Genomic DNA, 22,226 nt, shown 5'->3' on the forward strand with positions numbered 1-22,226 from the left:
TGCAGACCCTCCTCAGACTGGCATTTCAGATTCCCCATGATCTGACTGGCACACCCTATACTTCCAACCTCTCCCCAGTTACTCTTTTTTTACAATATGTTTCACCATCCTCCACGCGAGCTCTACTCTCTCCTGTGTTTATGCCTCTCATGCTGGACTCTGTGCTTGAAATTCCAGCTCAAATGACATCTCTTTCATGAAGCATTGGCCGACGCCCCCAGCTGGAAGTGAATTTCCATAGTTCTTCATTCTCTTATGGTTTACAGTCTTCCTTGTATTGTAATTATTTGTATGTGTGGTGAATATAGCCATATATCTTTACATTGTCAATTCCTTGAGGGCAGGTTTTACAGCTCATCCTCAGCTGTATCTATACACCCAATGCCTTGCTCATGGTAGATCCTCAATAGGTGTTTCTTTAGTCATTCAGCAAATAATGTGTGAGTTTTGAAAGGATAAATGAATGAATAGATCTGAAATTGGAAGAAAGGAAACCAGGGTGCTTTGTTATTATAATAAAGGCAGCAAGGAACACAGTTTGGGTACAAGTCAAGAACAGTGATAGACAAGAAAGGCCGATAGAGACATTAAGCTGACATGTGAAGGGCAGGAACTGGTATTATTTTTTTGCTGCATCTTTCCAAAAGCCAAATCTTTCCATAGACTGTGACATATGCTGCTGTCATAACTGTTTACAGAGAAGTCTTATTATCCAGAAGTACCTGCTAACCAAAGAGAAGATAGGTGGAAATACGGTCCTCTAGCCTTAGAAAAGTAGTCACAAACAGAAAAAAATAATTATTGTATCATTTTTATTTTAATGTGTAAGAATTCTTTTTTTTAAATCAGTGGATTTACTGTCCACAAAAGAGCTAAATCAATGATTGTAGATACTGAAATTATCTCACTAAATAGAAAATTTTCTTCTCTCACCTCAGCAACTTCACTTCATATTGTTTCTTAGGAATGCAAGGCAAATGTGTCCCAAAGCTTCAGGATCCCCAGATGAAAGTATCATAAAAACACCATATCACATATCATGTGATACTGTTTTATGAGAGGAGGGTCATAGAATAGGTAGAAATCCATCTATAGGGTTCACTCCTTTAAACCAAACAAAGAGAAATCAACATTCATGAAGATTGATGAGGTAGTGACTAGCCATTTGACGAAAACGCTCACCCTGATCACCAAAAACTGGATTTACACATCACTTTTCAGAAACTCATCAGCCATGTAAAACGGGGGCCACCTTTACTCTTGTCACTCAGCCAGGGATGAGAGTCTAGACACCAGGTGCCAATCTGGGCTACATGTAAACAGACATTTTTTTCTCCCCAACCTATTTAAAAGTCAATAGATAATTTGGGCAGGGTGAATATTTTTCTAGTTACCTCTTAAGGAAATTTTCTTTCTGATGCATCAAAAATTGATTAAATATGACTCATCAACACAGCTCCAAATGGGGCAGGGAACAAGAAACACCTTTCCGGTGTCTTAGTCACTGCTATCTCCTGTATCTTATTCTTCATTTTAGCAAGAATTTTGTTGTCTCTTGGTTTAATTTAAAACATTTAAAAGACAATTCTCCAGTACCAAGCATATTGTAGGAGCTTATTATATGAATGCTGGGTGAACATAAGGTTTCTTTCACTCCATGTACCAAGATAATGTCTTATTGTAAATGAGTTTGCTAAGCACAATAAACTATGAGGCTTGAGTAACTAGAATATAAGCACTTGAATTCTTTTAATTTTCTTCTCCCCCAAAGTGCCTACTACAGGACTCTGTAAACAGTACTCAACACATGCACACATATGAACACGTGGGAACATGCACGAACATCACACACACATACATACATACATACACACACACAGGCTTAGTAGCTATTGAGTTAGCTTAGAGGATCCTGGATGAATTACATTGGGGTTTATCTATTTCAGATCTGACTTTTCCGTTGTCCCTGGAGAATACCACTACTATTACAAGAACCTAAGGGAAGAAAAAACCAGCCATGCTGATTCCCATGGTTGGTTAGCATGTTTGATTTTATATAGTAGTTATAGTTGAATAATAGATTCTATGGATGCCGAGTCCTAGTAGACAGATTTGTATCTTAAGTCATCAATAAATTATACCAACACCATAATGCTCTAGACCGAAACTGTCCCCACCGTTCCAATGGTTTTAGTTCTTATTTAAGTTGTCATTTGCCCACAGCCTGATCTGTTTTGATACTATTTTCTTTCAATGCAAAGCTATGGGCATACTTATATTTTAATTTTTTAATTTTATTTTACACAAGGTGTTGGGAAACAAGGGTTCAAAAGTCAAGTGGGTTATAGGCTCTGCCACTGTATAAAAACCTCCCCGTCCTCCTCCTGTTTTTCATTACTCTCACACCACTACCACACTCAACACTTCTGATACCAGATGTGGGTTTTTTCCCCACACCAGCCAGTTGTGCTATGCCAGTCAGGTATCCAAGAATTCAATAAATACTGACACTCTACCTGGAGATAGCAACAGATCCCACAGGTTAAGGGCTCAGCCCCGCAAGACTGTTCCCCAGCTTCCGGTGCCCATGGCAAGTAGTAGGTCCCCAGGTTACCTACAACTTCTGTTCAACTTGGCCACAGATTGGAGGTTTCCATTACCCTCTCCCCCTTGCATTTGATTATTTGCTAGAATAGCTCACAGAACTCAGGGAAGCACTTATTTACATTCACCAGTTTATTAAAAGGTATAATAAAGGATAGAGATGAACAGCCAGCCAGGTAAAGAGATGCATAGGGCAAGGTCTGGGAGGGTCCCAAGAGTGGGAGCTTCTGTCCCCGTGAAGTTGGGGGTGTGTCACCCTCCCAGTGTGTGGCTATGTTCACCAACCTGGAAGCTCACTGAATCCCATACTATTGGGGTTTTATGGCGGCTTCATCATGTAGGCATGATCAATCATTGACTCCATTTCCAGCTCCTTACCTATTTCTGGGGCCATATTAGATGTAAGATCTTTGGCCCTGGTGACTCAGCCTCTCTGAATTTCACTCTTCTCAACTATAAAATAAAGATGATAATAGTATACACCTATTAGAGTTACTGTAGGGATTAAATAAGATGAAGTATGTAAAATATCTGGCACATAATAGACCTTAGAAAAGATTAGTTCCAGTCTCTCTTCTTTCTTAATAATACAAACACTCAAGAGAGTGCCTGTATAGAGTTAATCCTTAATGTCAATTTAAAGACATCTGTCGGGGACTTCCCTGGTAGCGCAGTTGTTAAGAATCTGTCTGCCAATGCAAGGGACATGGGTCTGAGCCCTGGTCTGGGAAGATCCCACATGCTGCAGAGCAACTAAGCCCATGTGCCACAACTACTGAAGCCCACGAGCCTAGAGCCCGTGCTCCGCAACAAGAGAAGCCACCGCAGTGAGAAGCCCCCACACAGCAACTAGAGAAAGCCCCTGCGCTGCATCGAAGACACAACACAGCCAAAAATAAATAAATAAAAAGACATTTGTCAGTACCAAAACACACCTCCCTAACACAGCTCTTGAGGTGTTGTGTGATCTAGCCGCTGCCTATCTCTCCAGCTTCTCTTTCACTGCCACCCTCTCTTCCATTGGTGTACTTAAATACATTGGCCTCATCAATCTTCCTTTATAGTAGTTATCACATTCTTAATTGTACATTGGTACACACTTGCTTGTTATGTAGATAATTTGTTATGAATTTGTCTCTCCTCAAAATTCAGATGTTGAAGCCTAGCCCCTAATACCTGAGAATGTGATAGTATTTTGAGATATGGCCTTATAAGAAGCAATTAAGTTTAAATGAGGCTGTTGGGTGAGCCCTAATCCAATCTGACTGGTGTCCCTGTAGGAAGAGGAGATTAGGACACACAGAGAGACCAGGGATGCACATGCACAGAGAGGACCACGCAAAGACAGCAAGAAGATAGCCATCTGCGAGCAAAGAGCGGCCTCAGGATAAGCCAAACCTGCCAGTACCTTGATCTTGGACTTCTAGCCTCCAGAATTGTGAGACAATTAATATGTGTTGTTTAAGCTGTTAAAAAACAAAACAAAATTACACTGAGTAAATTTGAAGATCTAATTTGTTTTATTCAATGTTGAATCAGGCAGCATCCCATCCAGTAAATAGGAAGTTTCTCCTGGGGATTGTACAAAATGGAACATTTTTATAGGCAGAAGGAAGGTGGGGCAGGTATGTTATTAGCTTGGAAAAAAATAAATTGTTCCAGGCAGGGTCATTTCCTACTGGGGGGAAAATGGCCAGGGTCTCATTATGCAGATTACCTCACTAGGGTTGATAAGGACATTTCAGATTGCATGTTTAAAGATCACGTTCCTGGGAGACGTGGAAATTGCAGTAAGTCTTGTTTTGCTGTTGTGGGGGCAGATGACTCCGTTTGGGGCTTGTTACATCTTTTTAACAAATCCCCCTTTTGATAAACTCTCAGCCCAACTGAGAGACATGATCAAAATTTAAGGAATTAGCACCACTCTTGGCTACCACTCCGTAGTTCTTGCAGCTTTGTTGATCTTGGATGTGGTATCCAGAGGACATGATATTTTGTTTAATCCCTGTGACATTCACGGGTCACAATCTCAGGTTTATAATCCTCAAACTGGTCATTCTCTCATTCCTTTTTAATTTTTTTAAAACATCTTTATTGGAGTATAATTGCTTTACAAGGGTGTGTTAGTTTCTGCTGTATAACAAAGTGAGTCAGCTATACATATACATATATCCCCATATCTCCTCCCTCTTGCATCTCCCTCCCACCCTCCCTATCCCACCCCTCTAGGTGGTCACAAAGCACTGAGCTGATCTCCCTGTGCTATGCGGCTGCTTCCCACTAGCTATCTATTTTACATTTGGTGGTGTATATATGTCCATGCCACTCTCTCACTTCATCCCAGCTTACCCTTCTCCCTCCCCGTGTCCTCAAGTCCATTCTCCACGTCTGTGTCTTTATTGCTGTCTTGCCCCTAGGTTCTTTAGAACATTTTTTTTTTTTTTTAGATTCCATATATATGTGTTAGCATACAGTATTTGTTTTTCTCTTTCTGACTTACTTCACTCTGTATGACAGACTCTAGGTCCATCCACCTCACTACAAATAACTCAATTTCGTTTCTTTTTATGGCTAATATTCCATTGTATATATATGCCACATCTTCTTTATCCATTCATCTGTTGATGGACACTTAGGTTGCTTCCATGTCCTGGCTATTGTAGATAGAGGTGCAATGAACATTGTGGTACATGACTCTTTTTGAATTATGGTTTTCTCTGGGTATATACCCAGTAGTGGGATTGCTGGGTCATATGGTAGTTCTATTTTTAGTTTTTTAAGGAACCTCTATACTGTTCTCCACAGTGGCTGTATCAATTTACATTCCCACCAACAGTGCAAGAGGGTTCCCTTTTCTCCACACCCTCTCCAGCATTTATTGTTTGTAGATTTTTTGATGATGGCCATTCTGACTGGTGTGAGGTGATACCTCAGTAGTTTTGATTTGCATTTCTCTAATGATTAGTGATGTTGAGCATCCTTCCATGTGTTTGTTGGCCATCTGTATATCTTCTTTGGAGAAATGTCTATGTATGTCTTCTGCCCATTTTTGGATTGGGTTGTTTGTTTTTTTGATATTGAGTGCTTGTAAATTTTAGAGATTAATCCTTTGTCAGTTGCTTCGTTTGCAAATATTTTCTCCCATTCTGAGTGGTATCTTTTCGTCTTATTTATGGTTTCCTTTGCTGTGCAAAAGCTTTTAAGATTCATTAGGTCCCATTTGTTTATTTTTGTTTTTATTTCCATTTCTCTAGGAGGTAGGTCAAAAAGGATCTTGCTGTGATTTATGTCATAGAGTGTTCTGCCTATGTTTTCCTCTAAGAGTTTTATAGTGTCTGGCCTTACATTTAAGTCTTTAATCCATTTTGAGTTTATTTTTGTGTATGGTGTTAGGGAGTGTTCTAATTTCATTCTTTTACATGTAGCTGTACAGTTTTCCCAGAACCACTTATTGAAGAGACTATCTTTTCTCCATTATATATTCTTGCCTTCTTTATCAAAAATAAGGTGGCCGTGTGTGTATGGGTTTATCTCTGGGCTTTCTATCCTGTTCCATTGATCTATATTTCTGTTTTTGTGCCAGTACCATATTGTCTTGATTATTGTAGCTTTGTAGTATAGTCTGAAGTCAGGGAACCTGATTCCTCCAGCTCCGTTTTTTTTCCCTCAAGGCTGCTTTGGCTATTCGGGGTCTTTTGTGTTTCCATACAAATTGCGCAATTTTTTGTTCTAGTTCTGTGAAAAATGCCATTGGTAGTTTGACAGGGATTGCATTGAATCTGTAGATTGCTTTGGGTAGTATAGTCATTTTCACAATGTTGATTCTTCCAATCCAAAAACATGGTATATCTCTCCATCTGTTTGTATCATCTTTAATTTCTTTCACCAATGTCTTATAGTTTTCTGCATACAGGACTTTTTTCTCCTTAGGTAGGTTTATTCCTAGGTATTTTATTCTTTTCATTGCAATGGTAAATGAGAGTGTTTCCTTAATTTCTCTTTTAGATTTTTCATCATTAGTGTATAGGAATGCAAGAGATTTCTGTGCATTAATTTTGTATCCTGCAACTTTACCAGATTCATTGATTAGCTCTAGTAGTTTTCTGGTAGCATCTTTAGGATTTTCTATGTATAGTATCATGTCATCTGCAAACAGTGACAGTTTTACTTCTTTTCCAATTCGGACTCCTTTTATTTCTTTTTCTTCTCTGATTGCTGTGGCTAAAACTTCCAAAACTATGTTGAATAATAGTGGTGAGAGTGGGCAACCTTGTCTTGTTCCTGATCTTAGTGGAAATGGTTTCAGTTTTTCACCATTGAGAACAATATTGGCTGTGGGTTTGTCATATATGGCCTTTATTATGTTGAGGTACGTTCCCTCTATGCCTACTTTCTGGAGGATTTTTATCATTAAGTGGGTGTTGAATTTTGTCGAAAGCTTTTTCTGCATCTATTGAGATGATCATGTTTTTTCCTTCAATTTGTTAATATGGTGTATCACATTGATTGATTTACATATATTGAAGAATCCTTGCATTCCTAGGATAAACCCCACTTGATCGTGGTGTATGATCCTTTTAATGTGCTGTTGGAATCTGTTTGCTAGTATTTTGTTGAGGATTTTTGCATCTGTGTTCATCAGTGATGTTGGCCTGTAGTTTTCTTTCTTTGTAACATCTTTGGTTTTGGTATCAGGGTGATGGTGGCCTCGTAGAATGAGTTTGTGAGTGTTCCTCCCTCTGCTACAATTTGGAAGAGTTTGAGAAGGATAGGTGTTAGCTCTTCTCTAAATGTTTGGTAGAATTCACCTGTGAAGCCATCTGGTCCTGGGCTTTTATTTGTTGGAAGATTTTTAATCAGTCTCAATTTCAGTGGTGATCTGTCTGTTTATATTTTCTATTTCTTGCTGGTTCAGTCTTGGAAGGTTGTGCATTTCTAAGAATTTGTCCATTTCTTCCAGGTTGTCCATTTTATTGGCATATAGTTGCTTGTAGTAATCTCATGATCTTTTGTATTTCTGCAGTGTCAGTTGTTACTTCTCCTTTTTTATTTCTAATTCTATTGATTTGAGTCTTCTCCCTTTTTTTCTTGATGAGTCTGGCTAATGGTTTATCAGTTTTGTTTATTTTCTCAAAGGACCAGCTTTTAGTTTTATTGATCTTTGCTATCATTTCCTTCATTTCTTTTTCATTTATTTCTGATCTGATCTTTATGATTTCTTGCCTTCTGCTAACTTTGGGTTTTTTTTGTTCTTTCTCTAATTGCTTTAGGTGTAAGGTTAGGTTGTTTATTTGAGATGTTTTTTATTTCTTGAGGTAGGACTGTATTGCTATAAACTTCCCTCTTAGAACTGCTTTTGCTGCATCCCATAGGTTTTGGGTCATCGTGTTTTCATTGTCATTTGTTTCTAGGTATGTTTTGATTTCCTCTTTGATTTCTTCAGTGATCTCTTGGTTATTTAGTAGCATATTGTTCAGCCTCCATGCGTTTGTATTTTTAAAGATTTTTTCCTGTAATTGATATCTAGTCTCATAGCGTTGTGGTAGGAAAATATACTTGATACGATTTCAGTTTTCTTAAATTTACCAAGGCTTGATTTGTGACCCAAGATATGATCTATCCTGGAGAATGTTCCATGAGCACTTGAGAAGAAAGTGTATTCTGTTGTTTTTTGATGGAATGTCCTATAAGTATCAGTTAAGTCCATCTTGTTTAATGTGTCATTTAAAGCTTGTGTTTCCTTATTTATTTTCCTTTTAGATGATCTGTCCAGTGGTGAAAGTGGGGTGTTAAAGTCCCCTACTATGATTGTGTTACTGTTGATTTCCCATTTTATGGCTCTTACCATTTGCCTTATGTACTGACATGCTCCTATGTTGGGTGCATAAACATTTACAATTGTTATATCTTCTTGGATTGACCCCTTGATCATTCTGTAGTGTCCTTCTTTGTATCTTGTAATAGTCTTTATTTTAAAGTCTATTTTGTCTGATATGAGAATTGCTACTCCAGCTTTCTTTTGATTTCCATTTGCATGGAATGTCTTTTGCCATCCCATCACTTTCAGTCTCTATGTGTCCCTAGGTCTGAAGTGAGTCTCTTGTAGACAGCATATATATATACAGGTCTTGTTTTTGTATCCATTTAGCTACTCTTTGTCTTTTGGTTGGAGCATTTAATCCATTTACATTTAAGGTAGTTATTGATATGTGTGTTCCTAATACCATTTTCTTAATTGTTTTGGGTTTGGTATTGTAGGTCTTTTCCTTCTCTTGTGTTTCCTGCCTAGAGAAGTTCCTTTAGCATTTGTTGTAAAGCTGGTTTGGTGGTGCTGAATTCTCTTAGCTTTTGCTTGTCTGTAAAGGTTTTAATTTCTCCGTCAAATCTGAATGAGATCCTTGCTGGGTAGAGTAATTTGGTTGTAGGTTTTTCCCTTTCATCACTAAATATGTCGTGCCACTCCCTTCTGGCTTGCAGAGTTTGTGCTGAAAGATCAGCTGTTAACCTTATGGGGATTCCCTTGTATGTTATTTGTTGTTTTTCTCTTGCTGCTTTTTAATATTTTTCTTTGTATTTAATTTTTGATTGTTTGATTAATACGTGTCTTGGCATATTTCTCCTTGGATTTATCCAAGGAGACTCTCTGTGCTTTGTATGGGACTCTCTGTGCTTCCTGGACTTGATTAACTACTTTCTTTCCCATATTAGGGAAGTTTTCAACTATAATCTCTTCAAATATTTTCTCAGTCCCTTTGTTTTTCTCTTCTTCTTCTGGAACCCCTATAATTCGAATGTTGGTGCATTTAATGTTGTCCCAGAGGTCTCTGTGACTGTCCTCAATTCTTTTCATTCTTTTTTCTTTATTCTGCTCTGCAGTAGTTATTTCTATTTTATCTTCCAGGTCACTTATCCGTTCTTCTGCCTCAGTTATTCTGCTATTGATTCCTTCTAGAGAATTTTTAATTTCACTTATTGTGTTCATCACTGTTTGTTTGCTCTTTAGTTCTTTTAGGTCCTTGTTAAACGTTTCTTGTATTTTCTCCATTCTATTTCCAAGATTTTGGATCATCTTTACTGTCATTACTCTGAATTCTTTTTCAAGTAGACTGCCTATCTCCTCTTCATTTGTTTGGTCTGGTGGGTTTTTACCTTGCTCATTCATCTGCTGAGTGTTTCTCTGTCTTCTCATTTTGCTTAATTTACTGTGTTTGGGGTCTCCTTTTCTCACGCTGCAAGTTCGTAGTTCCTGTTGTTTTTGGTGTCTGCCCCCAGTGGGTAAGGTTGGTTCAGTGGGTTGAGTAGGCTTCCTGGTGGAGGGGGCTAGTGCCTGTGTTCTGGTGGTTGAGGCTGGATCTTGTCTTTCTGGTGGGCAGGACCAGTCTGGTGGTGTGTTTTGGGGTGTCTGTGACCTTATTATGACTTTAGGCAGCCTCTCTGCTAATGGGTGGTGTTGTTTTCCTGTCTTGCTAGTTTTTTGGCCTAGGGTGTCCAGCACTGGAGCTTGCTGGTCATTGAGTGGAGCTGGGTGTTAGCATTGAGATGGAGATCTCTGGGAGAGCTTTCACCACTTGGTATTATGTAAAGCCAGAGGTCTCTGGTGGACCAATGTCCTGAACTCAGCTCTCCCACCTCAGAGGCACAGGCCTGACACCTGGCTGGAGCACAAAGACCCTGTCAGCCTCATGGCTCAGAAGAAAAGGGAGGAAAAAAGAAAGAAAGAAAAATAAAATAAAGTAAATTAAAGTTATTAAAATAAAAAATAATTATTAAAAAAATTTTTTTAAATGGACAGACATAACCCTAGGACAAATGGTAAAAGCAAAGCTATACAGACAAAATCACACAAAGAAGCATAAACATACACACAAAAAGAGGAAAAGGAAAAAAATATATATATCATTGCTCCCAAAGTCTACCACCTCAATTTTGGGATGATTCGTTGTCTATTCAGGTATTCCACAGACGCAGGGTACATCAAGTTGATTGTGGAGATTTAATCCGCTGCTCCTGAGGCTGCTGGGAGAGGTTTCCCTTTCTCTTCTTTGTTTGCACAGCTCCTGGGTGTCAGCTTTGGATTTGGTCCCACCTCTGCATGTAGGTCACCTGAGGGCGTCTTGTTCCTGCCCAGACAGGACGGGGTTGAAGGAGCGGCTGATTCGGAGGCTCTGGCTCACTCAGGCAGTGGGGGGAGGGAGGGGTACAGATGCGGGGGGAGCCTGCAGCAGCAGAGGCCAGTGTGACGTTGCACCAGCCTGAGGCACGCCGTGCGTTCTCCCAGGGAAGTTGTCCCTGGATCACGGGACCCTGGCATTGGCGGGCTGCGCAGGATCCCAGGAGGGGAGGTGTGGATAGTGACCTGTGCTCGCATACAGGCTTCTTGGTGGCTGCAGCAGCAGCTTAGCGTTTCATGCCCGTCTCTGGGGTCCGCGCTGATAGCAGCGGCTCACGCCTGTCTCTGGAGCTCGTTTAGGTGGTGCTTTGAATCCCCTCTCCTCGCGCACCCCAAAACAATGGTCTCTCGCCTCTTTGGCAGTTCCAGACTTTTTACCGGACTCCCTCCCGGCTATCTGTGGCTCACTAGCCCCCTTCAGGCTGTGTTCAGGCCGCCAACCCCAGTCCTCTCCCTGTGGTCTGACCTCCGAAGCCCGAGCCTCAGCTCCCAGCCCCCACCCGCCCTGGTGGGTGAGCAGAAAAGTGTCTCAGGCTGATGAGTGCTGGTCGGCACCGATCCTCTGTGAGGGAATCTCTCTGCTTGCCCTCTGCACCCCTATTGCTGTGCTCTCCTCTGTGGCTCTGAAGCTTCCCCCTGCCACCCCACCCCCCCGTCTCCACCAGTGAAGGGGCTTCCTAATGTGTGGAAACCTTTCCTCCTTCACAGCTCCCTCCCAGAGGTGCAGGGCCTGTTCCTATTCTTTTGTTTCTGTTTTTCCTTTTTTCTTTTGCCCTACCCAGGTACGTGGGGAGTTTATTGCCTTTTGGGAAGTCTGAAGTCTTCTGCTAGCTTTCAGTAGGTGTTCTGTAGGAGTTATTCCATATGCAGATGTATTTCTGATGTATTTGTGGGGAGGAAGGTGATCTCCACGTCTTACTCTTCTGCCATCTTGAAGGTCTCCTTATTCCTTTTTTTGATGTTCCAGTCTTAGGGAGATCATTTGCTTGGCAGTTAGTGGCTGGAAACATGTATTTAAAGCTTTTGAGAGGATACAATGCACCAGGGAGATTTTTATAATAACTATAAGCAGATCAGTTCCCAATATTTGGAGTGCACTTGGGAATGCACCAGGGAGATTTTTATAATAACTATAAGCAGATCAGTTCCCAATATTTGGAGTGCACTTGGGAGCCATGGTCCCCAAGACCAAAACCAATCAGAATCAAATAAGTCAAAAAAAGACCCCATCAAAGGACTCATCTTCTAAAGCCAAGTGGCTTACTCAGTGACCTTATGTATCTGAGTTTCAACTTCCCCAAAAGTGTTAATCCAGGTGCAGCGGGTAGTGTTGGCCACAGCCCAGACACCTCCTTAATCAGTTAAAAGATAATCAAGGAGTATTCTATTAATAAGAACAACCTTGGTCAGAGAGTCCAAAGACTTTTGCTGGGCAGGTAATGGCTTAGCAATAGAATCTGCATTATCATCAAGGGTTAAGGAGAAGTTTCAGGAAGATGGAGGGAGGAGAGAAATAGGTGATGGAGATTAAGAGGTACAAAATAAATGAATCACAAGTATGAAATGCCCAGTGTGGGGAATATAGTCAATAACTATATAATACATTTGTATAGTGACATTGTAACTAGACTTATGGTGATCATTTTGAAATGCATAGAAATATTGAATCACTATGTTGTGTACTAGGAACTAACATAATCTATCATATTTCAAAGCAAACTCATAAAAAGAGATCAGATTTGTAGTTACTAGAGGTGAGGAGTGGGAGAAGGGGGAAATGAATGAAGGCAGTCAAAAGGTATAAACTTTCAGTTAAAAATAAGTACTACAGATGTAATGGACAGCAAGATAAATATAATTAACACTGCTGTATGTTACATATGAAAATTGTTGAGAGTAAATCCTAGGAGTTCTCATCACAAGGAAAAAATATTTTCTTCTATTTCTTTAATTTTATAGCTATATGAGATGATGGATGTTTACTAAAGTTAGTGTGGTAGTCATTTCATGCTGTATGAAGGTCAAGTCATTATGCTATACATCTTTTTTTTAATTGGAGTGTAATTGATTTACAATGTTGTGTTAGTTTCTGCTGTACAACGAAGTGAATCAGTTACATGTATACATATATCCCCTCCCTCTTGGACCTCCCTGACCCTCCCCCCATCCCACCCATCTAGGTCTTCACAGAGCACCGAGCTGAGCTCCCTGTGCTATACAGCAGGTTCCCACTAGCTATCTATTTTACACATGGTAGTGTATTTATGTCAAATCTATACAGTGCTGTGTGTCAATTATATCTCAATAGAGTTGAGATATAAAGAGTTGAGAAAAAAGAGTTAAGGAGAGGTTTCTGATCATAGTCTCATTCACATCTACTCCTAATCAGGGAACTAGGGCTCTGCTAAAGGCAGTGAACCATGAATCATGAAAAACAACTCCTGGTCAGTCCTTTCCAGAATAGTTAGGGACATGGTTAGATAACACAGGAAGCATTGTTCACTGGTGCACCAGCCATCTAGGCACTCATAGGTCCAAGGAGAATCATAACCACCACAGAAGAAGATAAATCCTGTTGGGGCACGAACTACTTCCACTAAGGCGGCACTGTTAATGGATTCATTTGTAAGAATTGTTGCATGTGCCCATTCAAGCCAGGGGTCAGTGAAATTTCTCTTAGCCTGAAATAAAAGTTGCTCTAAATTCCAGGGATTACTCCCCTTATCAACGGCCTGGGAGATACAGATGAGGGTGTATGCCAGAGTAAAGGAAAGGTCAATGCCAGAGTAAAGGAAAGATAAGAAAGCGTTTCGTGTTTAGTTAAAGTAGGTCTTGATCCATCATTTTGGGTGGAAGCAGTCTACCTCAATGGCAGCTCCTCCTCTTCCTCGTCAATTAGATTTGAAGGTCTCTAGCCTTTGTACAGAACCAGATGTCAGCGGTAGCCCTTTCGTCTGTGTGATGTGTGTCTGAGGCTCAAGTCCTGAAGTTCGGCTGCCGTCTGGGTAGTGAGGAGGACCTGGTACAGTCCCTTTCAAAGGAGATTGAAGGGCCATCTTTTGTTGTGTGATTTCAAAGCAGAAGGGTGGGAGAAAATGTGAAACATTTCTTATGGCCGTATATTTGAGGAAACTAGAAGAATTCAGGATTCAGTCTAGTTTACATTTATATAACAAAACCTCAAAGATAATTAACAAGGCTAGAATCTAATATCTATAAAGGTACAAACATAATTCTTCTCTCTACATTTTTTCCCGAACATAATCTCAGTAAAACTAATTTGTTTATATTAAATTTGGCCTGATTGTTTATATCAGTGCCGCAAGGGAAGACTACAACCCAACCAGAAAACGTACATGCAACAACAAGAACATATTGATAACCCATACGAAACGACAATTGGACAAAGTCCAGGTACAGACACGCAAAGGGCCCAGAGGAGGAGTTCTGAGGCCTCTGGAGACAAAAAAAAATTTTCCTATAGTGGGTTAAGAAATTTGCAAACAAAAAATGGGGCTTGCCAGAGAGCCGGGAAGAACCAAGCCACCATCTTGATTTTCCCATAGCCCTGTCTGTTCCTTTTTTTTCTTTCTTGAATTTTATTTTATTTATTTTTGTATACAGCAGGTTCTTATTAGTTATCCATTTTATACATATTAGTGCATATATGTCAACCCCAATCTCTCAATTCATCACACCACTGCCCTCCCCAACTACTTTACCCCCTTGGTGTCCATAAGTTTGTTCTCTACATCTGTGCCTCTATTTCTGCCCTGAAAACCAGTTCATCTGTACCATTTTCCTAGGTTCCACATATATGTGTTAATATATGATATTGGTTTTTCTTTTTCTGACTTGCTTCACTCTGTATGACAGTCTCTAGATCCATCCACATCTCTACAAATGACCCAATTTTGTTCCTTTTAATGGCTGAGTAATATTCCATTGTATATATGTACCACATCTTCTTTATCCATTCGTCTGCCGATGGGCATTTAGGTTGCTTCCATGACTTGGCTATTGTAAATAGTGCTGCAATGAACATTGGGGTGCATGTGTCTTTTTGAATTATGGTTTTCTCTGTGTATATGCCCAGTAGTGAGATTGCTGGGTCATATGGTAATTCTATTTTTAGTTTTTTAAGGAACCTCCATACTGTTCTCCATAGTGGCTGTATCAATTTACATTCCTAGCAACAGTGCAAGAGGATTCCCTTTTCTCCACACCCTCTCCAGCACTTGTTGTTTGTAGATTTTCTGATGATGCCCATTCCAACTGGTGTGAGGTGATACCTCACTGTAGTTTTGACTTGCATTTCTCTAATAATTAGTGATGTTGAGCAGTGTTTCATGTGCTTCTGGGCCATCTGTATGTCTTCTTTGGAGAAATGTCTAGTTAGGTCTTCTGCCCATTTTTGGATTGGGTTGTTTGTTTTTTAATATTGAGCTGCATGAGCTGTTTATATATTTTGGAGATTAATTTACAGCCATTGTTTACCCATCTTAATGTCTCTGATTCAGGAGCAGATTGTTGCCATGTTACAAGGACATCAGAATGTCAAAGTCGGGTGATGAGGGGTCATTTTTTGCAGAAGCAGAATGGGCTTCATCCACATGTGCCACAGTCTTTATAGATTCTATTGCTCCTGCTCTTGCGTGAAAGTCAGCCAGGGCATTTCCCTGATACTCATGTTCAGTCCTTTTAGTGTGAGCCTCCATTTTGATAACAGACAACATTTTATAGCAGGACACATCAGACTTCCAGGAATTTTACATAATTTCTGGAACACTTATAACATCTATCTATGCAGACAAAACATGAACAAGGCTTAATGTTACTTCCTATTTAGCAATACTTCTCATGTAATTTAATGTATCAAGTAAGCCTAATTAGTCTAAGAAATATTTTGGAACGTTCCAGGGGCCCTCTGGAAAAATCCCAAAGTCTTTTCCAGGTCAAAAAGACTTCATTTTTGGAACTTGATTTTGGAAGATTTGTTGAAGATATCAAAAGGTTTGGACACTTGACTAAATACGATCACAGATCAGTAAGAAAAATACTTAATTATCTAGTTAGCAGATGAAAGAAAAGTTCTAGTTTTACATAAATACACTATGATGTCAAATCTTAATTTTGAAAACGCTTATAGTAACAATGGGATTTTAGTCAGCTTGATTACACAAGGTAAAATCTTTTTTTCCCTCTTTCTTTCTGTATACATTTAGTCTGTCCTTCATTTTCTTCCCTTCCATTCTGTAATAACCAGAAATTCTAGTTTAGACAAAATTACTCTCACTTCCCTTAACAAAAATCCATCTTCAGTCTTCATAGTTTTCTTAGCCAAAAACACACAACTACTTTCTTTGCATATGGAGGTGTTTCATTTTTTGTTTTCAGTAGCTTTAATTACATTAGTATTCTAAACCTTTAGAAACTTTATTTCTAGTGAAAATTTAAGAAGTAAGCAATCGTAGACTGTCTCTTATACCAGTGTTCTTTAGTTCGACAAATTCATGAATACATTTCATTATTTCTAGAAACATGTGCTTCTTCACAGTACAATCTTTCAATGTGACAAAAGACATGTTTTCTAAGAGAACCAAATTTATCTTTAGTTTCTCTAAAAAGAAGCCTAAAATAGATAAACCTATGTTCAATAATTAATGTTTCCGTTTTTTTTTTAATTTGGACTCTAGATATTCAATGAATTCCCATCATTTACCTTAATTTAGCAAAACTCTAAGGTTTCAAATTACCAAAAACATTTTAGTCGCTAGTTTTAAGTACATATACCATAAAATATAATTGTTGTTAAAAAGTTTATCTGTAAACTCTTATCCAATTACACCTATCTAAATCATATGCTCCTAAAAGTGGTTTATATTATCTACAAAAACTTCATCATACCTATTTTTCTTGCTGACAAATTTGTAAATCAAGGTAGAATAAAAGTGTTATATTTAATGCTGGTAACTCTAAAGACATGTCTGTTTTAATTAAACCAACAAACAAACTAGATTTTATTTATGAAAGATTAACCTTAGATCACGTGAACTTAAAAAAAAATTGGGTTAGTCTCTATATTCTGAGAGTTGTGGAATACCCAACCCTTAATTTATATAAGCACTTGACTTTTAACCCAATTAAATACAGCTCTTTTACAAATTAATTTTAGCAACACCAGCCAGAGGTAAAAAATATCACACATCTACAACATACATATATAGATACACATAGATGCAAATAGAAATCTTACAGCTACTAATATTTGTGGAGAAGACACTTAATTTTTTTTTTAATCTGCCCAATTTCTTCCTCCTTTTTTTCTGATGAGAAACATTTGCATTTCAAAGAATGACTCTTAGGTCCTAGAGAAAATGAGGGTAGAAAAGGCACAGAGAAGGTGTCCAGGTTTTCTCCAAGATGGAGTTTGGGGATTATATTTGCAGGACATTTCTGTTTCTAATATCCCAATATTTACAACTATTTTGAGATGAATAGAGGAGGTTTGGGGATTGACAAAAAAGAACTGATGCACCCACCCACCTATTGTTGGAATGTCTCCTTCCCTCTGGATACATTTAGCTAAGGGGAGAACCCTAAAAAAAAAAACTCCTAGCAGGCCCTGAATAACAGTTTCCAATTTGGCCACATTTCTGATCATAAAGTTATTAAATCCTTTCAAATATCTTGTCAGGTTTCAGTTGGAACAAACTGAATATTTCTGGCAGTATTGAACAACCCAATAAATTTTAACTTTAGTTTCCCCTTGGCTGCTTAAGGGAATAATATAGCAGTTTACCAGAAAAGCCCTCAGAATTTCGTCAACTCTGGGAGGGGCCTATATCGGGGCACTTAAGTTGATGTTGAAGAATTTGCGAGGGCCTTTGAGGAGAATCTTTTTTCCAGTGTTTCTTTCAGTTGATTACAATTGAGGCATCAACTTCTGGGCCAGTGTTTTGATGACCGCCTAGAAGGGTGTAATGGGGGACGCCTAAGTGTTGTTTTAAATACCTTTAGTGTCTTTAATTTTTCATTAGCCTTTACAACCAATCTTTTTTTTTTTTTTAGTTCATTTAATACATGCGCCATGGCTAAAGTGTGTGTGCGTGTGTGCATGCGCATGTGTGTTTCTCATGGGAGATGAGGCTGTTTGAGACTATTAGCACATTACTTTGAACACATTACTTTGTACAAAAATGATCCCATCTGTGGAAGATTCTGACAGAGAAGTGACTTAGAGGGAAAGTAACAACATGGTAGCGGCAAAAAAATGTAAAAGATGGTGGCACAGGGACTTATGTTCCTGATGAGAAATTCATTGAAGAATCAAGAGGCATAGTAATGAGGCAGGGTGATGTCATGAGGAGGCAACAGGACATTCTGCAGGCCAAGGCTGGCATCCCTGATCAGACACTTTACAGCTGACTGAAATCAGAACCAGTTGCCAAATGTATCTGAGCCCGTTTCCTTATATGTAAAGTGAAGGTGATATTACCAAAGTAAAGCATTGCTGCAAAAATGACAGAGACTGCACTTTCTAGGTACTTAATAAATACTGTTTGATGATGATGATTAGTAATTCCCAGTTTCCTCTGATTGACTGTAAGTTCCGTGAATGGAAGAAACGCATTGATTTCCCTGCTGTATTGAGAGCATCGAGCACAGAGCAGGACGCATATAAAGAATCTCGTAGCTATTTGGTATATAATGCATGAGTGAACAAATAATTGGGACAGAAGTAGACAACAGCAAAAACTAATGGGGTTAGGGAAGACATGCTGTGGCAGCATCTCCAGGTGAATAAGAACATGGCCTTTGGAAAGAGAACTGGCTTTGAATATCAGCAGTGCCTCTTAACAGGCTACAGGCTTTCATGAGGTTCATAATCCCTCCCTAAATGGGTTGTGGTGATGAAATGAAGAGCTATATGTAAAGGGCCCTGCGCTGGGCAAGGGCAGAGTGCACACGCGAGCACTGACTGTACAACCAATCTTTTTTTTTTTTTAATTAATTAATTTATTTATTTTGGCTGCGTTGGGTCTTCGTTTCTGTGCGAGGGCTTCCTCTAGTTGCAGCAAGCGAGGGCCACTCTTCATTGCGGTGCGCGGGCCTCTCACTATCGCGGCCCCTCTTGTTGCGGAGCACAGGCTCCAGACGTGCAGGCTCAGTAGTTGTGGCTCACGGGCCTAGTTGCTCCGCGGCATGTGGGATCTTCCCAGACCAGGGCTTGGACTCGTGTCCCCTGCATTAGCAGGCGGATTCTCAACCACTGTGCCACCAGGGAAGCCCCAACCAATCTTTTAATGAAACTATTTTGAAATTTCAAAAACTTTTGGAGCCTTCATCATGCTAATTAAAATAGGTATTCAATTCTGTTTGATTTAGCAGCTCTTGCTTTTAAGTGCACTTTTTAAATGATCTTATCTCTTTGGAATTTTCCTCATAATGACTGTTGTAATTCTAGATTGTTTTTAATAAAATCTTGCCATCTTGTTAGAGATCTTCAACTTCCAGGACTATAGTTTTTAAACACAAAGTAAGCAAGTATGCCAGAAGGTGACACACACAACTCTTTGGATATAAAGAATCCCATTTCTTTAGCTAGGCCTTTGGGTTTCTTAGAGTCATACTAATAATCTGGGGAGTGGAGAAAGAACTGAACCTGCAGGTCCCAAAAAATGGGGACGGCAGAATGATTCTAAATAAATGGGGGAACTAGAGCTGCCACCAACAGTTCCCAACATGGAATCTGGGGATCCTGGGACAGACCTCACAGGGGTTTCTTTTGGTTTTCCAGGTACCCACTTAGCAATAGCCTTTAGCTGCACAAAACAAGACAAACACCTTAATGTATTAGCAGTAAGTAAGAGATGTTACTGTGTCCTGGCCAGAAGATGGCCCTGTGCACACCCCACCAATTCCCATGGAACCTTGGATTGGGGAAAGCATTGGACCAGCAAACCCCAAAGAGTGGGGACTATAGTCTAATTCCACACCTATGGAGATCTCCAGCTGCCCGCAACAGCTCCCAACATGAAACCTGGGGAAAGATTCCAAACAAACAGAGAACTGCAGACCAAACTATCAGCAGTGTCCAATGTGGAATCCAGGGACAGAGCTAAGGGCTGGGTTTTTCACCTGGGGAATTGTGGTCTGAAAAGTTAGGGGCTGGGCTGTAGGCAGAAGCATCCGCCAGCTCAGTTGGGCTCTGGGTAGAATCATCTACAAGCTCAAGCTGACCTGTCCTGTAGAGGAAAGTCAATTAGGTTGGGAGCTTGAGTGCAAAAAAAGCAGAGCTAACCAGAGAGGAACTCACCAACCTCCCTCAGAAACAGTGAGAAAGGTAATGAACTCAAAATGGTTCACGGGGTACCATGCCTGAATGTTCTGAAAGCCATCGGAAGTTCACTTTGGATCCCACTACTGCCACCAATCTGTTAAAAAACAAAATTTGACCAAGTAAATTTGAAGGTCTAATTGGCTTTGTTCAAGGATTCATGAATCAGTCAGTATCCTGTCCAATAAATAGAAGGGCTCTCCAAGGGGTTGTACAAAATGGCAGGTTTTTAGGCAGAAGGAGGGTTGGGCAAGGATGTTATTAGCAAAAGACAAGAAAGAATTGTTTCAGGCCAGGTCATCATTTTGTGGGGGAAGGGAACAGCAGGGGTCTTATTATGCAGATTACCTCACTAAGTGCTGATCAGGAAATTTCGGATTGTCTACTTAAAGGTTCCATTCCTGGGAGAGGTTGGAATTGCAATTAAGTGTTGCTTTGCTCTTGTGGGGGCAAATGACTCCATTTGGACTTGTTATTTCTGGCTTTTAACAAAACCAGTAGTATTTTGTTACAGCAGCCCTAGCAGACTAATACATTTAAGGCCTATCTTCCTCCACTAGACTCTGAACTCCGTAAGGACTGCGAATATGTCTATATTTCACCACCAAATTCTCAGTTCAATGTCTGCCTCCAAGCAGGAGGCAAGAAGCCAATATATCTTTGTTTAATTCATGAGCTAATGAGTAAGTGAATAAATGAGGCAGGGTTATGTTCATTTCATGCTGAAAGCTCTCCCTCTTCAGATCCTTCAATGCTCTTCTGTGAGATAAACAGCAGACATGTTGAATAAATATTTATTTAGGGAAGGCAGGAACATCCCAGAAAACAAGAACCCAATAAGTGCCACATTCTAGACCATTGAAAGGGGTCTGAAATGAGTGACTTCAATGCAGAAATATTGGGAGCTTAGGAGTGAGAATCCCACAAGGGATGCTTGGCTGTCTGCTACCCTCCCATGAAGTGTGAGTACCCACAATAGCACAGTGTAGACATGCATGGACACTATGCTACAGGAATTCCTCAGCTCCCCTCCAGGATCTTGGAATAATGCCTCAGAACAGGGAATCCAAACCTGGCATTGGGTCCGAAGAAGATGCTACGGTTCCAAAGAACCACCTGCGTGAGTTCTAGGGTCAGACTTCCCATATTCCCAACACCAAGAGTCTCAAATTACTCTTTTGTGCGGGGGGTGCTATGGAGGGATGTGGACCATATTTAAAGTCTCTATTGAATTTGTTACAATATTGCTTCTGTTTTATGTTTTGTTCTTTTGGCCCAGAGGCATGTGGAATCTTAGCTCCCCAACCAGGGATCGAACCTGCACCCCCTGCATTGCAAGGTGAAGTCTTAACCACTGGACTGCCAGGGAAGTCCCTCAAGTTAGTGTTCAGGGGTCCCAGAAAGCCAGATGCTATCCAGGTGCTCATGAGAACTTTCTAGATTGGCGCAAATTGGCCCTCTTACAAAAGTCTAATGGCCCCATGAAATGTACCTGGAGTTACAGGGCCTCTGGGAGTCCACACATGTCTTTGCATGTGTAGAGACTATGTGGGTGCTGAATTGAGGGGCAAGAACGTCCTTAACCCTCCCCAACAGTATCTCTCTCCATTACTAGGTGGCTAAATGCCTAAAATCCTGTCACTCACATCACTCCTTAGACTCAGCATTACTATACCTGGTTACTTTTAAAAAATGAACCCTATGCCACCAATTGCTCTATATTTTCAGTCATTAATGTCTGACTCTGAATTGGTTCACCCACTGTTTCCTCCAGGTGAGATTGACATGGGTTGGGTCAGAATGGGGGAAAGAGGGAAAAGGTATGTATAGGGGAAACAGGTCTTGAATATAAATCCTGTCAACTTCACAGTTTTTCTAGGGCTCAGGCTCAGACCTTGACCACAGGCCCCTACATGCCTGGCTACACCATGAGTCACGCACATGGGGATTTTGATTATTCCCATGGCAGCGCGCGAGGGGAATACCGGGTTGTGGCAGCTCTCTGGCTGTAGAAGGTAAGGAGGAGCAATAAAATGTCTTTTCCTTATTCTGAACAGTTGCTCCCTTTTCCCCATGGCCCATAAATGATTGATCCACCTAAACTGGAGAAGG

General features: G+C 40.1%; 1 protein-coding gene across 2 annotated transcripts in view; it reads left to right on the plus strand.

Annotated features, from left to right (window-relative positions):
• COL17A1 (collagen type XVII alpha 1 chain) overlaps positions 1-22,226 on the plus strand; it is a 99,238-nt gene that overhangs the window by 25,107 nt on the left and 51,905 nt on the right. Inside the window, exon 1 of one of the 2 annotated variants that reach the window (XM_067709485.1) lies at positions 22,051-22,129. The exons of the other annotated variant lie outside the window; for it this stretch is intronic. The gene's annotated coding sequence lies outside the window, so the exon portion shown is untranslated. Of the gene's footprint in view, positions 1-22,050; positions 22,130-22,226 lie in introns of those variants that run through there. 2 annotated transcript variants of the gene reach the window in all.

This window comes from Pseudorca crassidens, chromosome 16 (genome assembly GCF_039906515.1).
Source record: "Pseudorca crassidens isolate mPseCra1 chromosome 16, mPseCra1.hap1, whole genome shotgun sequence".
Taxonomy (NCBI): Eukaryota; Metazoa; Chordata; class Mammalia; order Artiodactyla; family Delphinidae; genus Pseudorca; species Pseudorca crassidens.